The sequence below is a fragment of the Carassius gibelio genome, chromosome B14, assembly GCF_023724105.1.
Source record: "Carassius gibelio isolate Cgi1373 ecotype wild population from Czech Republic chromosome B14, carGib1.2-hapl.c, whole genome shotgun sequence".
Taxonomy (NCBI): Eukaryota; Metazoa; Chordata; class Actinopteri; order Cypriniformes; family Cyprinidae; genus Carassius; species Carassius gibelio.
Window position 1 is genome coordinate 29,382,345 of NC_068409.1, and position 12,196 is coordinate 29,394,540.

The window sequence follows — 12,196 nt, forward strand, 5'->3', positions numbered from 1 at the left end:
GATCACATGACACTGAAGACTAATAAGGAGATTGCAATTCCAGATTGCATTTTACAGTACATTAAAATAAAAAACAGTTTTTTTTTTTTTTTTTTTTTTACTCGCAGTAATTTTACTGTATTTTTGCACAAGATACTTTAGTTTTTTCTAAAATATTCAGACTTTTAGTAATACAGTTAATTAGCTTAACCATATGCTTTTTTCAATACTTACTTTCATGTGTAGTTGCAGGTGTGCATAAATAAGTGCCTGATTCAGTCATAAAATCATCTCGGAGCAACTGCCCCTCCCCCAGCGAACAATCGTCATTTCTTTCAGCAAACGTAAAGTATCACATTCACAGCAATACAATCATTATCCATCCTCTGCACAGCCTTTATTAGATCTGGCAATGGAGGCACTTATAGTCTGGACGGCAAGGTCATCTCACCTGTCTTGGGAAATGCTTTGCGTTCTCCAGAAGACCGTCATTGTCACCTGCAGACAGTGTGAGATTAAGAGCAGTGCGGTCAGTTATTTCTCTGTGTTACGTTGGAAGTTTCCTCACACCCAGAAACAATTTATGTGCGACGCAAGCAGCTTTGGGTGTTCAGAGAAGAGGGTTGTGCAAGAGCATGTTTACATTGAAAATTAAACAAAACAAACAAATCGCAGCTAAGCTCTCAAACCGAGTGTGTGGAGGTGAAGAGGAGGCTGAGAAGGGAAAAGGGAGGCAGAAATGAAGTAGTGTTTCCCTGGGGCAACTCGATAGCATGATATGAGGAAGGAGAGAGAGAAACAGAGAGACTGAAAGTCTGAAAATGAAAAAGAAATGTGGTTGAGGAACATTTCTGTATTATTGATAACAGTGAGAGGATGAGTAGAGTTCTTCTGCTTGTTTTTACTCTCTGTCTCTCTCTTTCTCTCTGAAGGTTTGTGCTTTGTGATTGGTATGTGGAGGGTTGATGTGTTTCGGAGAGCTGGGTGGCTGACAGTGGTCTCCGTCTAGCTCCAAATGCCAATTTGCGAGCTGTCTCATTCCATCTTGACGAAATGTCCTATTCTCTCGTCGGTGTGCTGCTGGAGGGAGGGGTGGGGTGTGAAGTTGGCTTCTCCTGTGGGAGAGCTGTGGCTTCTATCATCCTTATCAAACCTGGCTTCTGAAGTCACACTGGATTTAGCTAACACTTGCTTAATACACTCCTCACTGAGTCTTAGGTGCGTGTGAGAGTGTGTGTTGAGGTCTCTGTGTAACGTATTACTCTGGGATGTACAGCCAGCATGTGCCGAGGGATTTGCTCTGAGACGATGCATACATAGTTAGACATAAGAGAAATAATGTATGTGCAATTGCTAATGGCTGTGGTTCTCCGCAAAGACTCGTGCTACGATTTCTACATAGATCAGCATACCTTTGTGATTAGTGGATGTTGTATTGCATGGAAAGCAGCATCTGCTTGCTGAGTGCTAATTAATTTTTAATATTCATGTTAGCAATACATGATATATTTTATTATCTTTTAAAATTTATGGTTAGTAAGAAATATTTTTGAAAGAATTCTCTTATTCTCACCAAGACAGTATTTCTTTTAATTTTGATGGAAACAGTTTAATAATTTTGTGGAAACCTTGATACATTTTTTCTTCTTAAATGAATAACAATTAAAAAAAAAAAAAAAAAAAAAAAAAAAACAGCATTTATTTAATTTTTTTTTTTTTTTTTTTTTTTTTTGTAGCAATTTTAAAGTTTAATATCACTTCTGATCAAGTTGATATGACTTGGTTGTATAAAAGTATTAATTTAATTAAAAAGTAATTTTTATCAGCAATGTTTTTGTCAGTATAGGTACGTTCAATACTGGATATTTAACTATTCATTTTACATTTAATTTGCAGTTTGCCATCATCTAATAATTGAATAACACTTCTAAATGTGATCTTTAGCAAATTTCAGAGTGTGTGTGTATATATATATATATATATATATATATATATATATATATATATATATATATATATATAGCATAAAAATGACTGAATTTAATTGTGTATTCTTTTTTTAGTATTATAATTATTATTTACAGCAAAACTTTATAATTCTAATTCAATCTGTAAATATCCTAATTGAAAATTATATACATTAATTATCAGCTGATAGATTTTGGATATTTTTCTAGGGGAATATGTGAGCATTTTTAGAAAGTCACTAGATGGTTACTAGGGTGTTCTTGAATATTGATGGAAAGTTGCTCACTGGCCAAAGTTTAAAGAGCTCACTGCCAAGTCTCTGTGGTATTTTGGTTCCTCAATATAACTTGGGCTCCTCCTTGGGTTTTTATTGTCAATAAAGCCTGATAGCTTAGAAAGTAATAGCACACCTTGTTTCAGTAATACACATAATTTATCATCCATGCTTGAGACACAAATGGTGCAGAATAAGTTTAATACCTAAGGTCAGCAGCACTATATACTGTATATGAGGTAAAACTACGATTTTGTGAAATTGTACATAATTCTTTATTCATTGTACATAGTTGTTCCCTTGAATTACACTGAAAATCAGATGCCTGCTAATGTCATCAACATGCATACTGACCTTCGACCTCTCTCTGTCTCTGTCCAATCACAGCTCCCACATCGCCGAGTGACCTTCTCCACAGCCAATCAGGCGCAAGATCTGCAGGATCCCTCTCAGCACAGTTACTACGACAGCGGTCTGGAAGAGTCAGAGACACCCAGCAGTAAGAGTTCTTCAGGGCCCCGCATCGGGCCCCTCGCCCTACCTGAAGACCACTACGAACGCACTACCCCAGACGGCAGCATCGGAGAGATGGAACACCCCGAGAACGGTAAGAAGAGGTGGTGTGTCCCCCTCCTTTTTTGTTATTGCTCCACCTACTCTCTTTCAGAACAAGCTTTTTAGACCATCTACATATTGAAAACCTTTTTTTTTTTCTTTTTAAGACATGGCTGAGCAGTTTACTTGTTCACCCTTCATCACACGCTCGTTTGCTTTAAACCAAAAAGTACTTAAGGTCACTCTGAATTCATGAGCATTGCAAAAGTTTTTATGTGACCTAAATGTCCGAATCTAAGCAAATTAACCACTGATTTGAATATGTTGTCTATTAATTTTGTAAGCTTTGTCAACATGCATCTACATATACAAATAATAAATAAATGAATACAAATCTGTAATTCTTGGTAAGATATTGAAATGATCTAGTCATATTAGCACACGCACACCAAGAAGACCTGATACAATCCTCCTCCGCTGTAGCTGTAGGGAACATAAAGTGAGGGAGGCCGCCTCTCCTTCCCACCCAGCTGGAGGTGCTCCTGAACAGGCCAAAATCATCAGCAACAGCCTCTGAGAGGGTGGAAGTCATAGCCAAAAGGCAAGCTGGCAGTGAAAGCATTTAGAATTTCAATTACTGTGGAATTCATTAGTGCTGTGTATGTGTGTACACAATATAATTTTCTGCTTTTAATTCAAGTTGAGCTCAGTTTACCGCACTTTTAGCATAACGGTATTTACCAATTTTTTTTTTTTTTTTTTGAATGTATATCCAATTTTACAACTTTGTTGCCTTTGTTGCATTGCCACACAAAGCATAAAACCCTAAAATGCACTTAAAAATGAATAAGACCAACTTTGCAGCACACACACACACACACACAAAAGATTGAATAATTTACACTTCATTTCAAGGTGCCCTTATTACAGTGTAGTTATACATGTAAGTACTGAGTGATATTAATTAACTACATGTACTAGCTATATGGTTAGGGTTAGGTTTAGGATTAGGGTTACTTGCATGTAATTATGGATAATTTATTGTTATTGTAATAGTAAGTTCATGTAACTTATGTAACAAGGACACCTTAAAATAAAGTGTGACCAAGTTTGCTTTGTAACTGCCTCTTCATAACCCCCTTTTATTTGTTCAAGTATGCCACCGTATGCCACAAATTGTGTCACTTGCATTTAACCTGGAATATTCTGTTAAAGAGGTCATAATGCACGAAAAAAGACGCAAACCAAGAGCAGCCGAAGTATCGGCTGAAGTAAGGACTCTGAGAGAAAAAGAACAGAAGTATGACTAAGGAAGTGAGGTGGACTGAGGCCTAAATGTCATGGCTGTCTTCCCACATCAGTGTTTTTACTGCAGCTCCAGGACTCTGTGTGCGTGTCTGCAGGGAGGGTCACCCAGACAGGTCACACTTATGGCATCTGTACACACACAGCTGCTCTCCGAAGCCCGTGGCAGGTGCCACCAACCATGAGAGCGCACACACACGCTGAGAAGTACAGTATGATGTCCTGTGCATGCAGAAATTAGGTCAGGTGCGATGGGGTTAGTAAGGATTTTAAACCTATTTGCCCGCCGGTACTTCCTTTCTAATGTGTATATATCTATATATATAAGGGCGTGCGTGTGTTTGCGTATGCTATCATTGTAGACAGACTCCACGTGTGCCTGTTGACCCTGACGATGATGGTTTGTCTTCATGGATTGCTGCCAGCTTCCTGGGGTCGGCATCTCTGGTGCTGAGGGGAGAGTTTTACTGTACTCCCTCATATCGCTAAAACACAATAGAGCTAATAAAAGAGCGGGGATCTTAAAATAAATAGTCCCAGTGCTCGAAATGACTTTAGCAGCCGTGCAACGCTGCGGTGCTAGTCTATAAATACAGCACTGCTCTTCAAATGAGCTCTGCTTCATATAGCTACTATGGATAATGCATGGATGTAATGTGCAAAAGAGTGCACGGTGAGTGTGGAATGATAATGTGCGGCAAGGTGAAGGTGACAGGGCAACTGAGTTAGAACAAATGCACCGTTATGAGTCTGTCTGGCAACCTGTGATTTGGCTCATGTACCTTTTTCAAGAACATTGTCAAAACACAAGACGTGAAGGAACTTGTGAGACAAGGACTAATGTCTCTGTGATATTTATGATACATGGAATAAAGCCACTGCCTTCTGTTTCTTTAAAGGTGAAGCGTGTAATTCATGCGCCACTATGGCACTAAACAGACCTGCGAAAATAACTGTGAAGAAGTCTTAAACATCTGACATTGTTCAGGTAATTCTATTCCAAACTCGTCCAAGTCAGTCACTCAAACAAAGAGTTTGCGGTTTTGTTTGGTGCCACTAGAGACACAGAAATTATTCGCTTCACGCTTCACTAAATTTTGAATGATAGTGTCACAATTATTATATGTCACACTATGACATTAGATTTAAAAACTGCATCTTTATTTCTCAGAATTATTGACTTTAAAATGCCGGTGTGGCTTAATATATCACAAGGAGACATTCTATCTGATAAATAATCATGAAAATGAAATCATGAAAAATGTTTTGTAACCCCCAAAACACACAATTGTGTTAAAAAATGTACCTGCGAATAAAGTTGTAAGTTCCTAACATATTTTAAAAATGCATCTGTCATTTGGATAAACAGGCAGACCAGCACCAGAATTTAAACCATTTGTTGAAAGACGCCACATGCCACAGTTCTCAGATAAAGAGCTTTGTGTGTGTGTGTGTGTGTGTGTGTGTGTGTGTGTGTGTGTGTGGTTGTGTGTGTGTGTGTGTGTGTGTGTGTGTGTGTGTGTGTGTGTGTGTGTGTGTGTGTGTGAAAATGCCAAAAAACTAGAGTGTTTACACTCTTTGGGGAAATCAACCCACGAATGGCTTACTTACAGTTGTCTCTGCAAATTAAAAAGCACTTTAACATTGAACTGTGCACATCAAATTTAATTAGGTTCAGTGTGTCACTTCACAACGATGTGAGCATGAATAATTTAAAGATGATGTGTGTAACTTTTTTCCATGCTGAAATATTTTCTCCAATTCCGCTTTAACATGCAGAGACAACTAAAAATAAGCCATTCAGGTTGTTTTCTCCAAATAGTGTAAACACTGTGACTCTGTGCTGATATCATATATTGTATTGTGTGTATGAAATGATCACCTGAAGACTGATATCCACTGGTATTCCAGTTTATCTCAAGACCGGGGGAGTGTTTTGGGGAGACCAGTTTGTTTTGTTATTATTATTATTATTATTATTATTATTATTATTATTATTATTATTATTATTATTATTATTATTATTATTATTATTATTATTATCATCATGATTATTGCATTTCTATTTGATGCCACTAGTAGCACAAAAATTGCACAGTTTACTTTTTAATAATTCATTATAAGAATATTGGTGGATTAAACTGATATATTTTACTTCTTAAATTTGCCTGATGCGTTTTAGAAATTCACCTTTTATTACTGTATAGAAGATAAAGGCGGATGATAAAAATAAAATCAGATATATCTTCATGTTTCCAAAATCTTTTGCAGAGACCTCTTCCAACAAGACAAAGCCTTGTCTCAGTTTCAATCTCTTTCTCTCTTTATTCTCTCTGTTCATTACTTTGAGAAGAGAAAGAACCAAAGGATATCCAGAGGGAGATGACTTAGCAAAACTGTCTTAAAAAAATATCCAGGCACTTGATATGGACATGGCTTGTCTCTTCTGAAGTAGATTGCTTGGAGTTACCCCTGAAACAGCAAAACATCACTTTTGCTATAGCTCTACTTATAGCTCATACTGTATGTGACCCTGGACCACAAAACCAGTCTTAAGTTGCTGGGGTATATTTTTAGCAATAGCCAAAAAACAAAAACCTTGTATGGGTCAAAATTACCTATTTTTCTTTTATGCCAAAAATCATTAGGTTATTAAGTAAATATCATGTTCCATAAAGATATTTTGGAAATAAATATATCAAAACTAATTTTTTTATTAGCTTTGCTAAGAACTTGGCCAACTTTAAAGGAGATTTTTGCACTATTTATTTATTTATTGCTCCTTCAGATTCCAGATTTTCCAATAGTCCTAACAAACCATATATATAAATCTCAGTTTTGGAAAATTGACACTTAAGACACATATTCAGTGAGAAAATTAGTAGTATGCAGTATATCCATCATCAGTTTGTTTTCAGCAGTAGTTCTGAACTGGTGGGCCACATCCTTTCTGACATCTCAGGACTGCATGGGTAAAAAAAAAAAAAAAACATTAATAATAATTAATACATAAAAAATGTTGTGCACAATTTTGATAGCAAAAAATAATAATAATAAATGAATAAATAAAAAAGCAAATTTAAGTATATTCAAATCATGTATTGAATTAACTTTTTATTTTCGTATAAATTCACATTTTAAGTGTGTTTTTTTATATTTATATTAAGTTTAAATGTGTTATTGTTTAATTGATTTTTAAGATTACATTTCCGTATAATATTTATATTTTAATATAGTTTTAGCCTAATTTCAGTTACCAAATCGATATGTGATAGTTAACAATAACACCACTGGTCAGAGTCTATATGTTGAATCAAACTTGAGTTACCTTTGTCCTCTTTGTAAGCCACTTTGATACTGTTTTGAGACAACATTAGGTGTAAAACCTGCGTCCTTAAGCAAAACGAGTTAAGAACCTCTGCATTAGTGGGCTGTTCGAGTTCGGTGAGCTCTTGGAAGCTTAGCTCTGGAGAAATGGCGTGATAGCCAACACAGTGGTTGTTGTTTAGCTAAGATTAGCTTAGATGAAGCAAAATGGACTGAACCCGCTCTCTTCCTCTCTCTTACTCCATCTCTCCACAGTAGCTCGCTCCTCTCCAGCTAAATGGAATCATCTCCGTCTGATAATGGAGTGTAATTCCATTACCCCAGCTCAGCGTCCCAAGGGGGGGCATTTCCGCCCGACACCCCCTTCTCTTCCCTAATGTGCTCATTTTCCCTGCCTAATAGAAATGGATGGGTCTGTGGGTCTTCTCTGGGAAGAGTGGGTGAAAGCGGGAGAGACAATGGAGAGAAAGAGATACGGAGGAATAGGGAATGGAGGTGAAATGTTTTCTGAGAATAATTCGACAGAATGAGCCGAGATGGAAGAGATGAGACGAGCTCAAAGCAGAAAGTGATTACTAGGTAAAAGCTGGGAATGGCAGACGTGCGGTTTGATGTCGTCCGTGTGAGCAAGATGGTGCCTGAGTATTTATGAGCAGTTATGGATCTATTTGAATTCCTCTCTCTCATCTCTCCTCAAAAGACAGACCTAGCGCTCATAGCAGCCGACTGGTAATGGCTTCCTCAAACAAGCAAACAAACAAACAAAAAAACAAACGAACGGTCTACGCGTCTAAACAGAAGAAAGGCCTTTTGAACATCTGTGCTGTTGTCAGGGTTCATTTCTCAAGAGCCTCTCAAAGGCAGCCGCGGAGCGCTCTAACGTTGCACAAAGCGTCCATTACGCCCTCGTTTAGGAGAGCAAATAGGCTGCCGTTCTCCCGCCATCACGCCCATATCAGGGGAAATGAAGGCAATCATTTGTCTCAAATGAGCAAACAAGCCATCTCCATAACGGCAGCATCCAATCTGTCCCGTACCATTCAATCAGGCCACTTCTTTAAGCTGGAAAACAGGAAAATTGTTTTGACGTTGCGAAGCACTGAACCGCATGTACACACGCGCATAAAAAAGAGATATTTGAGTTGTTTTTAATGCTTCTAACTAACCACAGACAGCAACTCCTCCGCTGACAGTTTGCCCAGAGATTTTACCGCGGCACACATAAATTACACAGAAACGCAAACATTTTAAATGATTCGAGAGACAGGAAATGTAATCTCAAACAAGAGTCTTTAAAAAGAAATGTGCACTAATGTGTAGAACATTTATATTAAACGCAAAGCTTGATTTGTGCAGACTGGGGTAATGCATTTCTGATTATGTCTGTCACGCACATCCTTTAATTACAGACTTTATGCGGCTTTTCTTTAATGATCATGGAGACACCAGAGATTCTGTATCACTCCTCCCTCTGCTCAAAATTCCACTCGTATTTATTTAATGTAGCACATCAATCCATAAAAACTGAACATAACTAAGCATGCTACCGTGCTCTTGCACCACGATTCAAAACATGACTAATTGATCAGATCATTTTATGGCGAAAGAAATATGCACCTTGCCACTTTCTCTTGAAGTGCCGAACAGCTTTGTTTGTACACAGAGGGCGCCATGGTAATCCTAATTAAAAGTCTAGAGCTGGCTGAAGAAGATATAGACAAAGAGGAAGAGAATTCACAGTTTGGTCAGGAAGTATGCTTGAGTCTTTACCACTGTCTCCTCGTTCCTCTTGGAATGGCAGTTTCGAAGGAGGTTTAACCCACTGACCGCCCCCTGAATGTTGAACCTTAAAACTGAGGGGGGAATGGAGTGAAGAAGAACTGAGAGAGCGGCGTCGGGTGTGTATAAGTTAACCGAAAGCAGATGCGGATGTTCTGGAAGTTTTCCCACACTCTACTTCCTGTCCCCATGCACTAGTTTTCCCACCGTGACGTTCTTACTAAATGCAAAGTGACATAAAACGGTTTCTAAAACTCTCTCTTTTTGTGCTTGACCCCTTCCTCGGCGTACTCTTTCTAGAGTTTCCACTTCATTGTGATGTGTGTGACTGTGATTATCAGTTCTGACTCTAATCTGACAGGCGCTTGTGGGGCAGCTTGGGGTCTTCACTAAAATGAGCAACCACGATGCATCCAGGCAATGGGTCATCTTGTCCTGCAACCCTAGCAGAGAACGCACATACATACGCAGCTGTGTTTTCATCTGTCATGGTGGGCACTTTCTGTTGACTTCTATTGTTTTATACTGAGCAAAACATATGTTCTGTCTGTGTTTAAAAACAGGGAATTGTAAGATAAAGTTTAAAATATGAAACTGTATAAAATATATAAATATATAAAATCACAAGACATGAAGTTGCAGTTGCGATACAGAATACGAATACTTCCAATCAGGTATATTTGCAATTATGTGGTGGAAAAAAATCTAATTTGAGAGTTACATTTTGAGTACCGATTCACAAAAAAATAAGAAATAAGTCACAATCATCATATCATCTTATCATATCATCTCATATTTTAAGAATCACAATTGTGAAAGTCACATTTTCAGATATGAAGTCATATTGGGAGAGATAAATTGCAGTTTTGAGATAAAGTTGCGATTATAGTCACATTTTGAGATACAGTGTTCCAAAATGTCATGGCAAAATGCAGGAAAATATGCAATTGTTAGAAATAGTTAAGAATAAATCACAATTATTAAATATAAATTTGCAATGTTGAAGGATAAAGTCACATTTTAAGAGATCCAGTCACAATTATAAAAGAGAAATCACAGTTGTGAGATATAGAGTCATATTTAAAGATTAAGTTACAATTATGAGAACAAAAGTTGTAATTTTGAGATATAAAGTAACCTTTTGAGGTATAAAGTTGCATTTCTGAGAAATAAAGTCGGAGTTAGCTTTTGATTTTTTTTTTTTTTTTTTTTATTTTTTTTTTTTACTCTTGGGGAAAAACAGGCACGTACATACACTCAAAACTTAATTGGAATTGTGGGAAGCTTGTGAAAGCCCAGTGGACTATGGAAGTAGATCTAATGCCTCCACAAATTATATAATAAAGTGAGCAGCAGTGGACCACAGCTGGGTCTCTCTCTCTATCACACACACAAACACACACACACATACACAGAGAGAGCTATCCTTAGATTTTCTTTTTAAGTAATGCTGAGCACTTGTTTCTGTGCTGAATTTATCCTCCCGTACCCATGAGGAAGGAAAAGTAGGGAGCGATGCATGTGTGTGCATGTGTCTGTTTTGGACATTCCTTAGTTCTTCTTAATTAGCAGTGCTGTTTTGCTATAGCTGCTAGATGAAAGACTTGCGCGTAGGGAAAGTGGGTGATCTCCCCCACAGAGCCCTGCTCTCTTTCTCTCCTCACAGCCACTCTAGCAGTCCCTGCTCTCAGAGCTAACAATGGATGCCAGCAAGATTGTTAGTGCCTTCGCTAGAGATACTCTCAAAGCCTTTTACAAAAAAAATTAAATAAATAAACAGCCCATCAAGACTGCAGGGGCAGAGCAGGATATTATCAATTATGAACATTAAATGCTGCTCCATCACACCGCAGTTTGTTTGTTTTGTTTTGTTTTTTTCTTCCTTTTTTTTCCCCCAGGCTTCTTTTAAAGGTATAGGTTTGTGTTTAAAGGGATAAACATTTACTGATCCTTGTAGAATTTGTTTATATTTCTAATTGTCTGATTGGAAATGACCTGTCATGCAGTGTAACACAGCTCTAAGTGAATTAAAACACCCTGCAAAGTTATAAATCCTAAAGTGCACCGTGTATCAAGTAATTGTCTCTCAAAAGAGAGAGTCGACTCTGAATCATTGAAACGAGTTGTAAAAAAAAAAAAAAAAAAAAAAAAAAAAAATTTCATGTTGACATCAACATGAAACAGTAGCACAACAGTAGTCAACCCACTTGTTGGTCTTTTCACATTGGTCTGAATGAAATGAAAATGCTAATTCATTATTTGCCACTAGGTGCTGCTTTTAGTGCAGTAAAAATAGCTGTTTCCCTAGTATATTTTTATTGTATTCTTTTGTTAGACAAAATAATGTGGATTTTTTATATCATCCACTGATACACTCCCTTTTAGTGAACAGTTCCTAAATTAACCTTAAGTTAATTTAGTTCCTAACTTTTTTCTTAGTGTGAATAAGTTTATTCATCTAAATACCCTTTTTTTCTACTATAAATAACCTTTTGTGCAATGCAGTTTTTGTGAATGTTAAAAGTTGGAATTATCATGGAACCATCTTCAGCAGTGTAAAAAAAAGTCTTCCAATATTGCTTTGTTCATTTTCACTGAACATCTTAGCGGCATTAACTTAATTAATGGTGTGAGTCAGAGGTAGAAAATTGACAGAAGTAATTAAAAAAATAACATTTATTATTTTATTGATTCCATTTAGAGCCACTAGTGCTGCCGAAACCAAACACACTTCAACCTTTTAATGCTGGGCAGATCCGGCTGCAGAGCTGAGACTGATATAGAGAGGAAAGAGAGGAAGCAGACAGTGAGAGAGGATTCATGGAGGGGTTTATTTCAGGAGTGCAGCTTGTTTATTTGTGCTTATTTGACGGTGGTCTGCCGTTCTACAGTAGTGAGCGAGAGATTGAGTCCTGAGAGGAGAGAGAGAGAGGTGAGGTTGCTTTCTTGCTTTGCCCAGAGCGGTGCATTGTGGGCTGCTGTTGTAAATTGGAGCAGAGCTGGCAGACA